Source organism: Triturus cristatus, chromosome 12 (genome assembly GCF_964204655.1).
Source record: "Triturus cristatus chromosome 12, aTriCri1.1, whole genome shotgun sequence".
Lineage (NCBI taxonomy): Eukaryota > Metazoa > Chordata > Amphibia > Caudata > Salamandridae > Triturus > Triturus cristatus.
In genome coordinates this window covers 231,936,649-231,953,847 of record NC_140595.1, presented here as the reverse complement: position 1 = coordinate 231,953,847, position 17,199 = coordinate 231,936,649, and the positions used below count along the sequence as shown (strand labels likewise).

At 43.7% G+C, this 17,199-nt stretch overlaps 1 long non-coding RNA gene across 1 annotated transcript in view; it reads left to right on the top strand.

Moving 5' to 3' along the window:
* The window catches only part of LOC146775772 (uncharacterized), a 101,853-nt gene extending 85,001 nt beyond the window's left edge, over positions 1-16,852 (top strand). Inside the window, exon 3 of the long non-coding RNA XR_014972239.1 lies at positions 16,364-16,852. This is a non-coding gene — a long non-coding RNA (uncharacterized LOC146775772). The remainder of the gene's footprint in view (positions 1-16,363) is intronic.
* The last annotated feature ends 347 nt before the right edge of the window (positions 16,853-17,199 follow it).

The following is a 17,199-nucleotide window of genomic DNA, read 5'->3' as shown; positions in this document are numbered from 1 at the left end:
TTATGGCAGTAAGTGAGGGAGGGGAGAATGGATTACATTATTTCATGTCATTGGATCCGTGGTTCTGTTAATTTTATAGGCATGTCCTTGTCCCTTAAGCCAAGAAATCTATAGAGCAATTATATATAAATCGGCGTTACATGCCTAACCATTTGTCATACATCAAGTTATAGCTCAATTAGCCTCTGTTCTTACCTCAAAAAAACACCAATTCGGTTTTATTAGTTGGTTACTGGGCAGCCCTGTTTTTATCTCCAATGTCCGGCGTTAAAAAATTCACACGCCTTAGATATGGGGATAGATGGCTTGTATTAGTTCTATTTACTCTCCGATCTAGGAATGCTGGCAGTTTATATAAATCATAAATTTCCTTGACCTATCTAAATTTTACCTGATCAAATACAATTGCAAACAATGATGATCTATTTTTTTCACGTAAAAGAAAACATTTCACATTGCGTTTGTTAATTTGTTAATTAAATAAAACGCACACTTGTCATGAAGCAAGATTGTAATCAATGTTAACCATTTTAATACAGGCCTTTATTTACTATGGTTGATCTAAACGTGAATAATATGCTCTTGATAACATTTTTGCGTTACGCGTTAATGTTGATATAATGCAAAACATTTTGGGGGACATTTACTTAACTTTCACTCAAAGCAGCAAAGTTGCTGCACTGTGTGAAAGGGAGAGGGTAGAAATGCTCCATATTTACAAAGATAAGGAAAATCTCTGCTGTCTTGTAGTGCTGGCGCATTCTGTACTGCCTAGCACCAAGGCGGGCACCCTTGCAACATGGTGCTCGGGTACCTGATTTACAAGCAGGATAGTTTTTGTGCAGGAAGGGATACCTTCCTGCACAAATACCATCATTGGAGGCATTTTCATGCTACTATGTGTGTTGCAGAATGCAGCACACATGGAAAGAGGAAATAAATATATTTCTCCTTTTCAAGCCTTAATTGGGAAGGCATAGGGGCTTATTTACAAGCCCTTTGTGCTGCTGCTACGTCACTATTTCCCATATTAAAAGTGAAGCACCGGTGGCAATAAATAACCCCCATAGAATTGTGACGCATTCCCAAGTTTACAAGTCTTTGTAAATCTGGGAATGCGCCAACATAAATGGGTGGATGCCTGGGAACGCCTATGCTCCACCCATGGAATGCCTATCAAGTCGAAATGCCTTGCATTACATTTATTTTTACAAAGCCACTCAAGGCTATGCAAATCTGGCTTTGCGTGGCTTTGTAAATGCTACTCAAGCCTCAGCAAAGAGTTGATGAGTGTTGGCCTTAATATAAAAAAAAAACATTCATTAGTCTTGTGTTTTCAGATGCAGCCTTCACTTGACTGCTGCGGGCTGTTTTCCTTGCACCATGTGGAGTGTGCACTCACACTTTGAGGCTTTCCAGCACCCACTTCACCCCTTCTGCTCCCCCTTACCATTGGCGATTTGTGCCTGGGTACTGTTTCAGATTGTTTGGGTGATTCTGTCTTGCTATTCTTCTCTGGTTCGGTCTTGCCAGAGTGCTATAGTTCATTCTTAGTTTACTCAGTATTATTGATAATGTGTAATTTTCAGCATTATTAGCAGGTTGCTGGAATGTCTTCTCCACAAACTAGCAGTGCATTTAGTGTTACCTCTTTCTCCTCCTGGAGCTGTCCCACACATAGCTTTATTTGTGCTCTTTGACTCACCCCTAAGATAAGCAGCATGGTGGTACTGCACATCCTGTGTGTTGCCCAAATTAGGGAAAGACACTGACACAGGGTATGGACTTCGCATTTAATGAGCGGTCCTCACTCAACAGTGTTTGCTGTTATTGACGCCAGTCTGGTCTGTTATTGACGCCCGTTTGGTATATGTTTGCGCATCATCTTACTGCGTGCGCTGCCCTACGCCAATTCGAAAGAGCAGGATTTACAAGATACAGTCCATTCCTCTCCTTTCAGCCGGCGCACAGATAGCAGTATGGTGCAAGGGTGTCTGTGCTGTTGGCATGATTGTTTTTGTGCAGGAAGCGACACCTTCCTGCACCAAAACAATCATTGAAGGTGTTTTCCTCTTTCTATGTGTGCTGCAGAATGCAAAACACATGTAAAGAGGAAAAAACGAGGAGAAATAATGTAATTTCTCATCGTTGTACCACCATTGTAACGCATTTCCAGATTTACACTAAGTTGTGAATTTGGGAATGTGTCAAAACCTATAGGTGTTGTGTGGGAACACCCACTGCAATGCCCATGGCATGCCTTCCCGAAACAGTGTGAGGCAACGCAGCGACTTGAACTGCGTTGCCTCACTCCATATCTACAAGGCCATGAAAACCCACGCAGGGTGGCTTTACGCAGCCTTGTAGATAAGGCTAAGCCTTCTGCGCCACGGGAACATCACAAAAAGTGACGCTCCGGTGGCGCACATGGTTTGTAAATAAGCCCCAAGGTTCTCAGTTGGGTTATGAACTTAAGGGCATATTTAATAAAACGCATGCAGCACAGGAAGTCACCTTGCTGCGCTGTGCTGAGCGATAGTGAAATGGCAGGAATTTGCTGTGTTCTAACATTATATGGTGCTTTCTATCTTTTTCCTGCACTTGTGCACAATGTGCTACCTAGGGCCAACGCACTATGGGAAACATCCATTACAACACAGTCATTACAATGCACTACCTTTACAACGCAGTTGTTGCAACGCAACTGCCTTTACAGTGCATGACATTACAACACACCTATTACAACGCATGTCACTACACGCATGTCACTGCAACGCATGCCATTACAACGCATTATAAGGTAAGTAATGGGGATTTTTTTAAGTTGTAGGGTGTGTATGGGTTTTGGCGGATTCATGGGATTAGTAATTTTTACCCCTACACTATCCAACCCTTACCCTACTGTTGCATTCACTGGAGTGGGAATGGTAATTTTTATTTCTACACTATCCAACACTTACCCTACTGTTGCATTCACTGGAGTGGGAATACTAATTTTTACCCCTATACTATCCAACAATTACCCTACTGTTGCCCTAAAAGTATTATGCGTGGTAATGGTATGTGTTGTAATGGTATGCGTTGTAAATGTAGTTTCTAAAAATGCGTTGTGATGGCATGCGTTGCAAAATCATGCGTTGCAATGGATGTTGCGATGTAAAAACCGCGTTGTAAAAGCATGCGTTGTAAATGTTTGCGTTGTAACATCATATATTCACACAAAATGCAGCACACATAGAAAGAGGTAGTAATGAGGAGAAATAAAGATATTTCTCCCTTTTACGCCTCACCTGTAAAAGTGTAGCATTTTGACACATTCCCAGGTCTACCAGGCATCGTAAATGTGGGAATGCACCAAAATCCATGGGTGGAAGCGTGGGACACCCACGTTCCACCCATGGAACAACTCCTTGGGACAGAGCAATGCAAAACAGAGATTTGTGCTGCGTTGCTTTACTCTGGATTTATCAAGCCGAGCAAGACTACGTAAGGTGACTTGATAAATCTTACTTAGCAGTGGTGTCACCCTTGCACCCCATTGCATGGTGCAAAAGGCGATGCATCTACCTGATAAATATTCCAGAGTGCACTCCCTAGTGTCACAAGTTGCAGCCACTTTTATTGCTCAGTATTTTGCTTTAATAATTTTGTGATTGACGATGATAATTCATGGAAGTCATTTAAGAGTCACCAGTGATCTTAACTACAATCCCTAACTTGTCCCTTGGAAGCCTTGGCCCCGCCTTTGTGACCCCTGGTCTCAAGGCCAGACTGGCCATGGCAGGCATTTAGCATTCCACAGGACAAGTTTGGAGGGGAGATAAGGGCTACTGTCACTCTTTTCAGGTTGGTATCTTCCTTGAAGCCTGGACAGGCCTCAGCAATTATTGTCATTTTGCACTGAAGTCCACATAAAATGAATGTGCTGCTCATGCAATGGTTAAATCATTTCAGAATGTGTGAGCAGTCCTTCTAGCATGAGAAGAAGTAAAAGTACACACGTCATCAAGGGTTCACACATGTTAGTATTTTGGCTACAATCAGATCTTCACTTCAGCCAACTAACTGGTTGACTTCAATTATTTGATACCTGGTTTGTCCTCCATCCGTTCAGGTACAGGTTGAGCATATATTATAATGAATGTATACTTTCTTGATTATTAGACTGCCCAGCCGTTTGCCTAAACCGCCCAAATTACACTGGAACACCATTCTCCACCTATTCTATTGACAATCTACTCACAAGGTACACACACCTCCTTCCTCTTCAACACACCATCTAGCAGCAGTACCTGACAATAAAGAGATTATCCCGTCTGAAGCATCCTTGTTTTCCTCTTACAATGCAGAGGGTTGCCTTCCAAGTTGGACCGTGTCTGGTGTTTTCCCAATAGGCTGACTCAGACTTAGGGCCTGATCACGATGATGGGCGGACGTAATCGTCGTGGAAGCAGGACCGCCCGACTAGAAGTCGGAGATCCCACTTGCCACATTACGATGCAACCGCAGTCAGGGCGGTCACAATGTGTATATTTTGTATTGAGGTGTGTGCTACGGGTTGCAGCACACGCTGCAATACAAAACATCCCTGCACTATATGGCAGGCACCATGAAGTGTCTGCCACATGGTGCAGGGATGTTTAGGGGGACACTGTAGTTGCCCACCAGGGCCTATAGCGGAGGGGAAGGAGGGCCTGCTAGGGGCCTCCAAAGTCACTTTCCATCTGCCTTTTCATGGAAGGTTAACCGCCATGAAACAGCCGGCGGATAAGTACATCCTAAAACCTACGACGGTGCGTGAGCTGGCCCTGCCCCATTGTAAGGAATATGAGTCCAACAATCGCACTGAGGGGATCCATGATCCTGTCGGAAGCGGCGGTCTTTCCCCCGCCAGTCGAGATCCAACCACCTGCGTCCTAATGCAGCGGTCGGATCCAATGGGCTTAATGGCGGTGGGACCACCACCGATTGCCTGACAGTGGCAGTCCCACCACCCCCGTAATCAGGCCCTCAGCTACCACTCTCAGTTCAAAATAGGGTCCTGTCTTGGTTTCTTTTCAGCTTCATTGCTTCTTCCTCCTTTTTTGAACCTCCTATAGGAACCCCAATAGGATGCAGCTAAAGCAGCTACTAAAGACAGAGGCCCACAAATTGCCCTGACAGACCTGAACACCCAGACCGCTAATGCAAATGGGAAATTGGGCTCTGGGTGGCCTTTGCTGATAGGAGGAGAAAGAGGGCATTAAATATGTTCAATTGAGAAAACTAGACATGGTCAACAAAAAGCTGCTACAAGAGTTTCGCTTGCTGTCTTAAGCCAGCTCAGTTGGTCAATGTACCTACTAAAAAGATTATTTTTTTTAGAGTTTTATATAGCAAGAACTTGACCCCAAGGTATCAGAGTGCTTTACATGAGCATCAGTTGTGTTACAGACAGACATTAATTTTTTGTTAGGACCGGGGAGATTAAGTGATTTGCCCATGAATCACAGGATGTTAAGCCTTCCTGCCCCTACTCATACACAAGTCCCCGGCTTGGAAGTCTAGCCATTAGACTACATCCTCTGGCCACCATCCATCTGATAGTAATTTCTTTTTGTCAATTATCAAACAATAAACACTAGTGATTTACTTATAATTAGCAGACATAGGCACAGGGTGTATTGAATACCAAAGGACACACTTCTAGCCCTAGCAAATAATGATTATGATTTTTGCCATGTTGAGAACATTCATGCCAAGGACAGATGGAGCCTGCATCTAGTTTATTACTACTGGCCCTAACATCACAGCGGTAATGGTGGTGAAACATGGACTATGCTACCTGTTTTTCAAGGGTCACACAGAGTTGGCAAATATGCTGGATAAGGACTGCACATGTGCATCTTCCAGCTTGGTCATCAACTCTCCAATGTGTTTTGAATGTTGGAATGTGTAATTGTGTATGCTGCTTAAAACACAAGCTTACAATAATTGATACTGGCCTCTCATAGTATTCGTACTGATTTCACAGCATTTCTTACAATGCAAACACTAGCATATTAAAATTATATCTGGTGTTAAGATGTTCGTACACTTTCAAAGCAGAAATGTTGTACAAAAATAAATGAAGGCACAGTCACATTGCAATAAGGCGCTATTACTAATAGGTGCAGACACTATCCCATTAAATGTATGAACACTGCTCACAAGTAATGTTGCTGTCCTGTTAAATACTAAAAAAGCTGACAATTGTAGGTAGCGACCAATTAAAAGTGCAGGAGCACCGTAATACGAGTCTGAGGTATACCTACAGAACATATAGTATCACTGTAAGCAAATACAAATACTGCCTCGTTAGATATCAGAATTGTTGACAAGTGAAGGCAAACAGTATTCTGCTGAAATTCAGATACTACCTGTTAATTGAAATCACAAGCTTTAAGAACCAGGCTTTAGGGGGCCAAATTCAGACACTCCATTGCAGACATCATCATCCGCCTTGTTCTCAACTCTAGCTGCTTCATCCTGCTTGCTACCTCAATTTCCACTTAGAGGAACTCACCGACCCAAACACCACCAACCTCCTGGACAACATGAACACAGTCTAACTCATACATCTGGTGAAGGACCCCACTAGGAATGTTGGCCATCTTCAAGACTCCATCTTCACCAACTTTGCCTACATCTCTGTGAACAAGCCCACGCTGCTCAACTCGACTGCCCATTCCCTTGTTTGCTTCAATCTACACTTCAAGCACCAATGAGGAACTGCCCTTCCAAGACCACCCACTGCAAAGAAACCTGGCCATCTGGGCTGCAAAAACACCTCCTATTGTGCCAAGATGACCTCCTCCGTTCTTTTGACAACTTCTACCACTGGAGCACCTCCTGCCCAGATGACCTAGCACCTCTAAAAATTATGACCACCGCAAGGACCAGACCTCAAAAAAGTTTGTACAATGCCGGTCTTTGATGCACCAAGCACCTCTGCAAGCAGTGTGAGCACCGATGGAGACTCATCCATGATGACACCAATAAAATAACTTACAAATCAGCCCTCCGGCAATACCACCAGTAACTGGAAGTCACAAAGCACTGACCGAGCAAATATATAACAGCACCAGCAACTCAAAGTAAATCTTCTCCATAGTGAAGCAACACACTCGCTACCAGCTCTATCACCATTGCCCCTCTCTCAGTTGCTCTGCATTTTCTTCCGCAATAAGCTAAACACAATCTACGACCACTTTGCACCCCAATGATGACAGCACTCCAGAAACAAACCTGGCCTGCTGGCCCAACATTACAGATCAGGAAACTTCAATTGCCATGCAATCCATCCACTCAGAAGCCCCATAGGACCCTTGCTTGAACTTCGTAAACCAACTTACAACCTTCTGCACTGCCCACACCATGATAGTCATTAACTTCCTTACCACAGCTACCTTCCCATACCACTGGAAACATACCACCATCCTAACTGTACTAAGGAAACTTACAGCAAAGCAGTACTTGCCAGATAGCTACAGACCCATCTCTCTGAGAAAGTCATAAACAAGGGACTAGCAAATCACCTGGAAGACAACTGCCTCCTGGACCCTTCTTAATCCGGCTTCAGACCAATCCACTGCACAAAAACCATGCTCATTGTAGCCACCTAGAACATCAGGACCATCATTGAAGTAGAGCTACACCACGGCCTTCATCCACCTCCACCTCTCAGCGGCTGTCAATACCATTTGCACCCGATCCTTATCAAATGCCTCAAAAATTCAGGAATTTGATGAACAGCTCTTTAATTGATCAGCTACCTCCTCACAGGACACCTGTAGCCTTGCACACAGCCTTGCCTTCCTACTGAGCTGATTTGTGGAGTCCCCCAGGGATCATCGCTCAACTCCAAGCTGTTTAATATCTACATGGTCCCACTAACCAACATCATGCAAACTTATGGAATCAACACCCCCTTGTATGCTGACGATACAAACTCATTCTCTACCTCTCAAAGGACTTTGTCAGCACCCAAGCAAAGTTTGAGTGCATGGCTGGGGTTGCACTGTGGTTGAAATTCAACTTTTCTAAACTCAGCTCAGATACAACAGAGGTAGCACTTTTCTGGAAGGACTCGTCACTCTGGTCCGTGGACTGATGGCCAACTGAACTCGGAACAACACTCATCCCTTCCAGCCAAGCTAGGGACCTGGGAATCATGGTTAACAACAAACTATTGATGTGAAACCAAGTCAACTTGATTACCTCTTACTGCTTCCACGCCTTCAAGATCATCAGGGAAATCTTCATGTGACTTCCTCTCAACACCGTCTGAACAATCCCCTAAGCACTTAGCACCAACAAACTAGATTACAGAAACACACTCTATGTCGAAATCTAAACCCAACTCACCAAGTGGCTTCAGATCATTCAGAATGTAGCAGCTAGGCTCACCCTCAAGCTCCCTCCAAGCATCCACATTCCCACTCACGCAAAAGACATCTACTGGCTCTACACACACAGGCATGCACTGTTCAAACTACTCACACACATACAAAGCAATGCACAATCTAGGGCCTACTTACCTGAACAGCCCCATCAGATTCCACTTCATCAGACTTCTCCACTTAGCTAACCCCCGGATCACCTCTGTCCCCTGCATCTGAAGAGCCAGATCCGGAGCCCTCCCGTACCTGGCTCCTAAAGCCTGGAACAAACTCTCCTTCACATAAAGGCCACCATCTCAGTCCCTAAATTTAGGAAGAAATTCAAAATGTGGCTCTTCACATAAGCCCTAGCCAGGGCAGCATATACCCTTTCTCACCAACACCAGGATAGCCTCCTGGATAAAATGAACACTTAAAAATTACCATTACCTTAATATACACATTTGAAAGTCTGGTCTCAGTTGCTGTTTTAATTTAAAAAGCAGAATGTGCCTTGCTTTTTCTGCTCACCACTTGCAATTTGCATCAAATATTACACCCCACTTATGAATCCATACATGTTAGTTAGCAATTGTATATTGTCTCAAGACTTACGTTTCCATTTTTTCCAGTACAATTCCTCCCATGTGTCGTAGGGCCATCCAGTATCACTGTTTCCAGTCTGTTCATACTTTCATCATGTATCAAACCTATGGCTATGACTGTTCGTATGATCATCAGCTGCGCCCTTCATTACTTCAGCACAGGTCTCACAGGCAATACCTAAAGTAATAGGGAGCCAAAGTGGAGGTAAGGTGAGAAAGGGAGATGAGGAGGGAGGAGAAGGGAGGAAGAGAGAGGGAAGGTAGCCAGAAAAAGGAAGGAGTAAGAGGAAGAGACAGAAGCGATAGTGGTGAGAGATTATAAAACATAGGGAATGAGGAAATAAAGCAATGGAACAGATATGGAGACAGAGAAGATAAGGAAGATGATGATGTAAAACAAGAGAATGATAGTACGAAGAAGAGAAAAAAAAATGGGACATTTGAGAGAGGAAGTCAAAGCAGTGTTATTGTTAGGGAAAGGAAGAGTGGATTCAGAAAAAGAATGAGAGACCAAAAGAAGACTGACAAGGAGATGGGAATAACAGTATATGACTAAAGGTGCATTGCACCATTTTTCAAACTTCACAAAAAGACTTTTTGGTGAAAAACTTTCCTTAAGCTTATCTTGTAGTTGTAGGGCTAGCTCACTGCGCTCACTCAGACTGGCAGTATGGGGGCTGGTATGAAATAATTTGCCAAGGCTGCTTTTGGTTCCAAGTTCTACTCTGCCTGCTCTCAGAGGGGGTAGAATCAGTGCTTGAAACACATCTTCCTTGCTTTGGCCATCAGGGTGCTGCCCTCATTTCCTGCTTATGTTTGTAAAATTAAAAATGGACCTTCTCTGGCAGTTGAGGTAACTAAAAAAAATGCTTTTAATGGTTGTGGATGTGCTTGAGGGTGAGAGTGTGTTCGCGTGAGAGAGCTTGTGTATTTGTAAGCATGTATGTCTGTATGTGCGAGTAGAAGTGAGTGAGAGTTACTGACAATTAGTGATATTAATTGTCAGTTGGTGAGTCAGAGTGAGTGAGAGGAAGAGTGACTGTGAAGGAGGGTGGGTGATTGAGAATGAATGTGAGGAAGTATTAGAGATTTTAAGTGAGAATGAGTGTGAGTGAGTGTAACCATGAGTGAGACTGAGGGACCAAGTGTGGGTGAGAATGAATCAAAGTTAAAATGAGTGAGCGTGAGGGCACATGAGTGGGAGTAATACAGTGCAAGACAGTGAGAATGAAGGTGTGCAAGTGATTAGGAAGGAATGAGTATGAGGAGGTGTGAGGATGAGTGTGTGAGTGAAAGGAAATGAGCAAGATTGAGAATTTGGTGTTATGCTTGCATGTCTGCGATTGGCGCAGGCATACTGAAATAAATTCTTGGCTTAGAGACCCCATTACATTACCCTGGTGCTGTTATACTGAAAGCAACTCTTATCATGACAGACACCAGTGACAAAATACTGGTACTGGCATACTGGATGAAGTTCTTGGCATAATGGGACCCAATGTAAAATAGTACTACTGGCATACTAGAGGTAATTCTTGGCATATGGGACACCCATGAAACATGCTGGTGCTAGCATACTTGAAGAATTTATTGACATGGGGCCCCTGTTGCACAATGCTGCTGCTAGCACATTGGAGGTAATACCGACATAAGGGAGAACAACACTGACATGTGGGTGGGGGAGCAACATTGACAAATTGCTGTTCCTTACATGCTAGAGATAATTTTTGTCATAAGGGTCGCCCATGCTGCCTGGATGGCATTAACAACAGAATACTGGCACTGGCATATCGTATGAAATTTTGGCATAAGGGCAGACCCATGGTATATGGGAAAGGGGCATGACAAATTGGTGACCCTGGCTGAATGAAGGCAATGTTTGACATGTGGGGTCCCCATAGCACAATTTCAAAAAAATGGGTTCAGTTGGCTTGGCACACCACAAAAGTACATGAATATTTAATGAGCGTCCTTTCACAGCCTACTACTTTTTAGCAAATTTATGTGAAAAATGTCCGTTTAAATACACAGTTTGACCCTTTTTTCTTTTTAATTTTTGGGGTAAGGACCCTTTGCACACTCCATCGAGGTCTGGCTCATTTTGCTTCATTCACTGCTATTCAGGGCAGGGATTATTTTCCACCATTTTCAAAGATCATGTCAGCACCCTAATATTGGTGGCATCCAACATAGATTTTTTTCTGTCTTTTATATTAATATTGATTGTACAGTTACTGGGAAGAATCAGCGTTAAAAGTCATATGATGTCACCTTCTGTCGTCATTAAGGTTAAAGGGTGTGTGTTGGAAATGGCCCTTTTTGCAGAGTTACCCCAAATGTTTTGCCTTCCTCCTGCTCTTTTCTAACCTTGTTTTGATTGGACTTAGGACTCCGAGAACTGCTAACCAGTGCTAAAGTACATGTGCTCTTTCCCCAAACAAGCTGGTAATTGGTGATACCGATTGACATAGTCAATTTATTTGTAAGTCCCTTGTAAACTGACATGCCATGTACCCAGGGTCTGTAAGTTAAATGCTACTAGTGGGTTGTGGCACTGATTGTGCCACCCACACCAGTAGCCTTTCAAACATGTCTCAGGCCTGCCACTGCAGTGCCTGTGGGTGCAGTTTACTGCTACTTCGACTTGGCATTTAAAAGTACTTGCCAAGCCTTAAACACCACTTTTACTACATATAGGTCACCCCTAAGGTAGGCCCTAGGTAGCCCAAAGGGCAGGGTGCTATGTAAGAAAAAGGTAGGGCATGTATCTTTATGTTTTGCATGTCTTGGTTGTGAAAACAGGCTGTTTTGGTTTTCATTACTGTGAGGCCTGCTCCTCTCATAGAATAGCATTGGGAATTCTCTTATACACTTTTAAGTGGTAATTTCTAATCAGAGTGGAGCAGCTCTTTAATATTTTACACATTTGGAATGGTCTTGATAAATCCTACTTACTGGTGAAGTAACATTACTGTTTTAGAAATGCCACTTTTAGAAAGTGCCCTAATGCCTTAATTGCCTAACTTTCTTACAGTTCCTTTCACCTCTTTTCTTGATGATTGTTCACCAATTATATATTTTTTTAAAATGTGTTTTAAAAAAAGTGATTGGTATACTGCATATGGGACTTTTTGAGGACACTCTGGATCAGTGGGTGATACCACATCAGCACCTGAATTATTATTCATTTGTCATTTACTTGTATTAAAAGGGAGTGTACAGATATATTTACACTGACTTTTAGAAAGTGGACATTTCTTTGCACTTACTGTTCAGTGATCCTTGCAGCCTGTCTCCAATACATGTCTGGGGTGGGTTACAGCTACAATTTGTGCATTCTCTTCATACAGGCACAAACACAGGAAGGCTGTATGTGTCGCTGAGTACACATCAGCATACATCTGCATTCTTATTGCTCTTCGTGGGCAGGAGGGGAGGATGGGGCTAACACTTCACTTGAATAGGTATTGTCCTGTCACTGCACAAAGGGCTGCTTTACCCCCCTCCCCAGATATCCTGGCAGACACCTGGCAAGAAGGGGAACCTGTGCACTTCAGAAAACTGCTTTGAAGTCACCCCCACATCAAAGGCATTCTTGGGTATAAGTAGTGCGTTTCTGACCCCTTCTAATTAGACACTTTTGAATCTGGAATTCAAGCTCTGCAGAGGAACTGATATGCTGCTTAAAGGGCTCAACTGGACTGCTGATCTGGAAGGCCTGCTTTTCTGTTTGTTGCCCTGCTTCCTTCTCTAAAATGTTCTCCAAGTGCTTGCTGGCTTGCCTCCTGTTCTTTTGAAATCTCAGGGATAAAAAAGAATTCCAACTTATCACCTACAGCTCCTGGGCCCGTTTTAAACTCGCTTCTGGCCACCCAAGAGACGCCTCTGAAGTCCTGGGCACTTGGAAGTGATTGTTGGGCCTCTGAAATCAAGCTTTGGACCCCTTGCAACCTCGAAAAGGCCAGTTTGCTCCAGAACTGTGCTGCTCGCCTGAAGGATCAGCACACACCGCTGCAAGATCGTCTCGTCGAACATCAAGCATTGCTGCCTGTGACCGCGAGGCCCCGTCTGCTGTCCACAATGCCTGGCTGACTGTTTGTGCCCATAAGATTAACGCTAGTAATGCTCTACTTGTTGCGGTCACTGTCTCTCCCTCCAACGGGACTCTTGGCTCAACTTAAGAAGGCAAAACTTCAGCAGGACCTGTTTGGAACTGTATCCGACACACACTCCAAAGCAGTCGGCCTGAACTTTGCATTTAAATCAATCTAGCGCCCCTTCAATCTACCCCAGGGATTTTGGTGAATCAACGTCATTGCTTTATTGAGTCACATTTAAGTTTACATGCCAGCCACCATCTTGCCATACCCGCCCACTAAAAACTTGTCTTTAATAATAGTAGCTGAGGTGGTCCCCATCTTTAAAAAGGGCTCGCCCCTCCTCCCAGCCAACTACAGACCAATCAGTCTGATAGACGTGGCACAGAAACTGTTTGGTAGGGTGATGCTGAATAGGCTCCAGGACTGGATGGAGGAGGTGGGAGCCCTTAGTCCCTACCAGGCGGGATTCAGGAAGGGGGTATCCACAGTGGACCAGGTTTTTAGATTGAATCTGATCTACTGGCGGGCAGCAAAACTCGAGGGCGGTAGTTTGTACACAATCTTTGTGGACTTACGGGCCGCATTCGATCTGGTGCCCAGGGGGAAACTTTGGAGCATCTTGGCAGAGATGGGCGTCCCCCCGGACATCCTATTGATCTTACAGAGACTGCACCATAATAACTACGCCCGAGTGAGGTGTGGGAGGTCGGGGGAACTGACCGACAGATTCCCCATTGACCGGGGGGTAAGACAGGGCTGTGTGTTGGCACCGACCCTGTTTTGCCTCTTCGTCAACGGGGTAATCGCCCATCTGAATGCCACCGAATATACTGACGCCCCGAAATTGAACGGCAGCAGGGTGCCCGCAATTATGTTTGCGGACGACACCCTGCTGCTATCCAAAACCCCCATGGGTATTCAGAGGATTCTTGACTCCTTCGTGGCCTTCTGTACTGATAGGGGGCTGGAAATTAATGCGGCAAAAACCAAATTTATGGTTTTGAATCCGAGGCAAAAACTACGGCCAAATCCGCAATTGGGAGCTGGACGGCTCGAGAGAGTGACCACCTTTGAATACCTTGGTGTGACTCTCAACGAAACCATGACTTGGGGATCCCATCAGAGCAGGGCTAACCTTAAACTTACGCAAACCACTGGGGGTATCGCCCGGATGATGACTGGTTCATCATACCGTCCATTGGGGGCACTGATCCAGATATATAAGGCCCAGGCTAGGGGAGCGATAATGTATGGGGCGGAAGTATGGGGCCATACGCCTTGCCAGAGTCTGTCATTAGTGGAAAACAAGTTTATAAGACAGATAGCCGCACTCCCGCCCAGTAATCCGCTCCTCCCCCTGAGGCTTGATCTGGGCCTACGACCGTTAGCTGACGAAATAAGCCTGAGACCTTTAGCATTCTGGCGTAGGCTGTGGAGCAGCAACGATCTTGTAGAATATAGGGCGGAATTGGTTGAACTTCTGAATCACCCAATAGCGCTCAATATCCCTTGGGTCAAAAATATCCAAGCCATTTGCATGGAAATTGGGCTCCCCGACTTATGGACTGAGCCAGCGAAAGCCGCACTAAATATATCCAAAAAGTCCCTGGCCAAGGTTTATCACGAATATAAACTAGCCAGGGCTCAAGCTACCCAGGCAGAAGGGTCCTTAGCTTCTGTGTTTCTGCAGAGCAAGGATCTCTATAGATTTGAGAGGGTATTGGATCCTATCTCCCCCGTACTGACCCGGAAACTGTTTCTCCAATGGAGATACGGCACACTGCCGTTCCGGTCTTTCACAAGCACCTGGTTACCGGCTCCCACCCTAAAGCAGTGTCCGGCCTGTGATGCCACGGAGGAAACTGATCTGCATGTGGCTTTTTTTTGCCCAGCCTACAAAGTAGCACGAAAATATTGGCTCCTCCCGTTGATAAGGAATATGGGTTGCAGGGAATACGCACCAATGTATAGAATTTTAAAAACTGATCTCTCTGGCCCAATTGTTTTTGCATTAGCAAAATTTCTGACCAATGTTTGGCACACGCGCAACCGGATTTTAAAGGCGTTGGGTCCCTCTTAAGAGTTTTTATTCTTTTATCAGAGATTGAACATGTATACTGTATATTCCTTATTGTTTTTACTTTGATAACTGCTGTTTAATAATCTTTTTATCTTAAATCCTGAATTATTTATGTATTTTATGTTGTACATATTTTATCTGTGCTTTTATGGTCACTGACCGAAATAAAGCTATCAAAGTAAAAAATAATAGTAGCTGGGTTTTACAGTATTGGTGCATTCTTGGTGTATTCATTTGGTGGTCGAAGACCAGTGATCAGTATTGGTATTCCTCATGATGTAATGAATGTCAAGAATAAGAGACTTAGGAGTTAGGTGCTGATAACCTGAACAGTAAACTTCATTAACTTAGTCCTACTTGTCCTCGTTACGATTATTTTGAACCACCTACCCTCCAGTGACAATTCAGTCTTTGGGGAATTTGACTATATGAGGAGAAATGCTGGGAATGCTAGCCCGGTTTTATCTCCCAACAGTGTTGGTGGAGCATATCTTTCGAAACATTTCTCATTTTTATCTGTCTCATGGTGGGTGCACCACATGAAGTAATGACTGTGAAAAGGCTGTAGCCTTACGGCTAGAGCAGTCGACCTCGACCTGGGAACCGGGTTCGAGTCTCGGCAACGACGTTACACATCCTGTGATTCTGGGCAAATCACTTAATCTCCCTGTACCTAACAAAAATGAATGTGTTCATTTGTAACGAAACTGGTGCTCAGATGCTTCAGGTCTAATTCACGCTATATAAAACTCTTTACAAAAAAAAGAAAAAGGCAAATTAAGAGTAACTAAGCTTACCATAATAAATTGGGACATTTACTCACACACCTATTGCTGGTCTGAGAAATATTGTTGACCTTCTCTGTGAAAACTTGGACAATTGGTCCCCAATAAGCGTTTATCTTCTGTGCCCCACTTAGTATTATACATATCCTTTCTCAAATACCACAGAATGAAATATCGTTTTCCTACAAAACTCCAATATGTGAACGTTTCTTAGAAGCCCATTAGACATGATTGTCCATTGAAAGTGGTTTAAATAGTGTGTCTAACTAGATTCACACAAAATTTACACAGAAAAAATCTTTCAATGATAAAAGAACCGACTAAGTACAATATCTAACAAACATCCAGTGTGTGTGGCACGCCACTAACCTATGTTTATTTTTGTCGTTTTTAGAATAATCCACCCCACCAATAAAAGAAGAACAAACAACCACGTCTTGGAGATTGCCTGCCTTGTACTTTAAACGTGGTTGCGATATTCTATATCTACAGTTTCTGTCAGTACAGTTCTTCTGCAGAACCGCTGTCCTGTGAAGACCAGCAACTACATCACAAACTGCAATTGCCGCCTAAACGCTACAGCTTATAACTATAAACATCGGATGTTTTTGTTTCCTTAAAAACACATTATCGCGTTCTGTACCACTTTATCTATTAAGAACACAATGTTTGGGTCCAGATTTTTCAAACTCTCTGTAACATTGTTCATGTACTCAAATCAAATAGGGTGTAGGATGTATGTAGGATGAGGAAAAAATTACAGTATGGGGAAACGTGTTGTGCTGCTTTTAACAGGTTCTATCGAAGAAAACAAACATGATCAGTTGTGTTCAACCATCTTCATACTAAAATGTGTTTATTAATAAAAGCAAGAACATGCTGCAAACTCACCCTTTCAGTAGCTGAATGCACAATTGGGTCTCTTTGGGGGTTATTCCTGCTGCTGCGTACAAGTCACCTGGCAACATCAACTCATTTTAACACTAAATTTACTGTATCAATCTGAACTTGAACGTTATATTTGATCAGTAAAGGTAAATGTCCTGTGAACCATCTCTGGAGGATAGAGGGCATACGCCTCCCAGAATTGTCTTTATCTTGCCTATTGCTTCATCAGGTCTGTTTGTGTTTAGCATGAATGTGCTACCATCGGAACTATCCACTAGACTGTAATGCCCTCGTTACTTACTGGTAATATTCATTACTCCGAGTATTGTCTTCCTCGCCACA